Source organism: Mandrillus leucophaeus, unplaced genomic scaffold, assembly GCF_000951045.1.
Source record: "Mandrillus leucophaeus isolate KB7577 unplaced genomic scaffold, Mleu.le_1.0 Scaffold75, whole genome shotgun sequence".
In the NCBI taxonomy this organism is placed as follows: domain Eukaryota; kingdom Metazoa; phylum Chordata; class Mammalia; order Primates; family Cercopithecidae; genus Mandrillus; species Mandrillus leucophaeus.
The window spans coordinates 2,938,366-2,942,272 of record NW_012108141.1 but is presented as its reverse complement, the minus strand read 5'-3'; the positions used below and the strand labels follow the sequence as shown (position 1 = coordinate 2,942,272).

At 44.6% G+C, this 3,907-nt stretch overlaps 1 long non-coding RNA gene across 1 annotated transcript; it reads left to right on the top strand.

The window, feature by feature from the left end:
• The first annotated feature begins 213 nt into the window (after positions 1–213).
• Positions 214–1,592, top strand: LOC105529124. The gene is made up of 2 exons (XR_001004456.1): positions 214–335; positions 1,203–1,592. It is a non-coding gene; the product is annotated as an uncharacterized LOC105529124 (long non-coding RNA).
• The last annotated feature ends 2,315 nt before the right edge of the window (positions 1,593–3,907 follow it).

Sequence of the window (3,907 nt, the reverse complement as noted above, 5' to 3'; positions counted from 1 at the left end):
TGGAAGCAGGTGAGCGGCTCCCAAGTTCCCTTGGAGATAGAGGCCACATGACCTCAACCTGGCCAATCAGCAGAGCCCATTCTCTTCAGCCATAGTGATTGGCTGAGGTCTGGGCACGTAACCAATCCCGTGCAGAAGGTCAGATCTCCAGGTTGGAACCCTGGGTGAAGAGAAGCTTAATTTCTGTTAGGTTGCTGGAGTGGTTGGTGCCATCTTGTCACCGTGAAGGGAAAGCCCATCCAAGAATGACACCAACATAGAGGGAAGTAAACAGAGCCAAGAGGTTGGCAGAGGTGGTTCCTGGTGCCATTATCCAGCACCCAGCTACCAACCAGGTGAAGTTGGCCTTGCACATAGTCGCTGGCACTGGAGTGACCCATAGGTCACACACAAAAGTCTGCAGAACAACTCCAGCTGTGCTCTTTGGTTTTCACAATTAGCAACGTTTTTATAGGTAGCATTCTTGGTTAGCATTCCTAGTTAGGATTTGTAGCTAGAAGTTTACCATGCAGCAGGGCCTTACGACAATCTCTGCTGATGAGGAGACCCTTACTGATCATTATAGGCTCCTCGAGATCGTCAGCCAGGACAGCTTCACCAAGGTGAATGAAGTTCACCAAGTGCCTTCTCACTGGGACCAAGGTGGCTGTGGTCATCCCAAAAGGGCAGCAGAACTCCTCCTCCCTCTAGAGTCTATTCCATGGGGTGACCCCAAGGTCATCAGGCTCTTTCGACACCACAGACACTTTGTTCTTAGCCATGGAGTATGCCAGCAGAGCAGAGCTGGTCTGCTACATCCTAGAGTTGGGTTACATGAAGGCGGAAGAGGCCTGAAGCAAATTCCAGCAGATAGTATCAGCCCTCTAGCACCACCAACAGAAGGGGGATATCCATAGGGACCTGAAGCCGAAGAATTTCCTTGTGGTCCATCACAACATAAAAATAACAGCCTTTGGATTTGATACCAGGTTCACTGTAGGCCAGAAGCTGGGCACGTTCGGTGGGAGTCCCTCTTATGTGGTCCTGAACTCTTCCATGGCCAAGCATATGATGGGCCCCAGTGGACATGTGAAGCTGGAAAGTCATTCTTTATACCACGGTAACCAGGGCCTGCCATTTATTGGGCAGACTTTGTGGAGCTGAGGAAGCTGATACTGTGTGAACAATTGTACAAGATCCCACTCTTCGCTCTTCATTTCCAGAGAGCTTCATCAACCTATTTTTGACTGCAGGGAGAGGCCTATACTAGACCACATCATGGAACACCTATGGATCAACACTGGTTAGGAGGAGACACGAAAGTCATTCCAGGAGCTGCTTTCTGATCACCAGGACTCCTGAAAGACAGAGCTCATGGTGTCCATGGGATATGAGGCAGACCACATCCAGTCCTTGTTAGAACAACAATTTGATGATACCATGGCCTGGTACTGAGTCCTGGGCTACAGGAAACTTGATGCAGGCCTCCATCATCAGAGTGAAGTCTTTGCCTTCAGTGGATCCCACCCAACAGTCACTAGCCTTTCCCATCACCTGAAAGAAACTCTTATGCTTTCACCTACAAAACTGGTTAAGAACATTGGGAAAACGTGCACAGTTCACATGTTCTTCATTTGTTCACCCTTGAGTGTCCAGTGTCTTGTCATTCATGCTGGTCTAAATATTGTGGGTTGACATAAAATTTGAGGTATAGTAAGGCCAACAGCTCAGGAAACAAGTATTGTGCAACTGAAAAGATAATTTGTTGCCCACAGTTCCCAAGAGGACGGGCACACAACATGCAGGACCACACAGGGAAGCACCAGTGGGGGTCAGTAGGCAGAGGGATGGGGAGAGCTGTGGGCAAGAACCTTTGTTGTGCTTCCTTCTCGATTTTGCCCAGGAAAAGCTCCTTGGCAACAGCTTGGATGGGTGGACTGGTGAACAGCAGATGCCAGCACATGGTGAAGGCCACTGAAGGCTGACAGGAATGCACCTCCCTTAGGGTAGGCTGCAGGAGCCCAGTGCTTCTCATGCTACCCTGGTTGCTGTGGCCACTGCTGCCATTTCCTGCTCAGCACTTCAGCATCTGGTCTGTGCAGCCTGATGATGCCCTCTCTCTTCTACTTTTAAGACTTGTGTGTTTTGTAAAGGCCTTACTGTATGTAAATTAGTTCTCAATTTAAAAAGAAAATACCAAGACAAGTAAGGAGAAGTATTTTTCAAATGCCTATTGGGGCCAAAGCCGCGACTATTTTGAAAGTGTCTAGTTCTTCCATGTACTCTTTTTTCTTTCTTTCCTTCCCTTTTTCCTTGTCTCCTTTTTAGAACAGTGAACACTCCCAAATCTAGCAAGTACTAGCAGGTATTTCTGTACCATCACTTTTTGAAAACTATAATTATTAATCTTACAGGATTTGAAGGTTTTTGCTGTTTGTGTCCCAAAATACAATTAGCTTCTAGTGAATTCTTATCCTTTGGTGTCAACTAGGGAAACATTTCAGGGACATAAATATTGTGAACCAGGTGACATGCCACCATCCCACAATGGGTCTCACTGCCTAAGAGAATGGGCCAGTCATGATAGGGGTGAGACAAGGATTTCATTCTATGACCCTGCTAATGGGCCAGAAATAGTCCCATTTTCTTAGTTATTTGAGGACTGAGAACTTCTCAAGACTTAGTGAATCACATAAGGGTGTTCAGATCAGAGTACAGTATTCAGACTTTCTGATTAAAACTGACTTTTAAAAGTGAGCAAAATGAGTATTCTGCACTGACAGCTTTGCCTGCACTAATGGTTCAGGGAGAGTCACATGGATTTTTCTTCCTGGAAAGGGCCACAGGAATAGCCATGCCTTTACAGTGTTTGCATGTTGAGTGGATGTTCTTAGTTTTCCACCTAGTTTGACTCTAATAGGTTATATGGAAAATATAAAACCTCTGTGAACCTTGATTTTTCTGTGGAAAGGAGAGAGGAGGAAAGAGAAAAACATACCAATAGTATCAAATCAGCTTCAGGTCTTCAGGGCAGACAGCACTAAAATACACAATGTTACTAATGAGTAGCTATAAATGGGGGCTGGGGGAGAACAGAAGGCTGATTTTGCTTTATCTGTAGGCCATATATTCTCACAATAATGACTTTAACTCTGGACTCCTAGGGGGCCATATTAACTAAGTAATGTTTCATAGAAATATGTAATTAACCTATCTGTGGAGGCTCTTTCCATGAATTATGGAAAGATCACAAAATATTGCCCTGGTTTTCTTGGGCAAGATTCCTGATACCCATCAAAAATTCTTGGGAAAGCTGAGTCTAGAACTACTTTTCAAATTTTGGGTGTACACATATCTTTCAGGAGCAGTGTATCTATTATGGATGATCTTACACAAGCATTTTCTCTTCTGATCTTTGTTCTTATTAGCTAATTGTAAAATTCAATCAGGAACTGACAAAGGGGTTGAAACTCAAGTTTACTTGCTACTTGTTAGAATCTTTGCATTATTTGAGGTTTTAATCATCAGTATTGTATTAGTCCGTTCCTACTCTGCTATAAAGAACTACCTGAGACTGGGTAATTTATGAATAAAAGAGATTTAATTGACTCACAGTTCTGCAGGCTGTATAGTAAGCGTGGCTGAGAGGCCTCAGGAAACTTAAAATCATGGTGGAAGGCAAAGGGGAAACAAACACATGTTAACCATGGCAGACCAGGAGAGAGGGAGAGAGAGGAAGTGCCAAACACTTTTAAACCATCAGATCTGGTGAAAACTCACTATCATGAAAACAGCAACAGGGAAGTCCACCCCCATGATTCAATCACTTCTCATCGGGCCTCTCCTCCAACACATGGGGATTACAATTCGAGATGAAATTTGCATGGGGACACACAGCCAAACCATATCAAGTGTTACTGGTATTTTA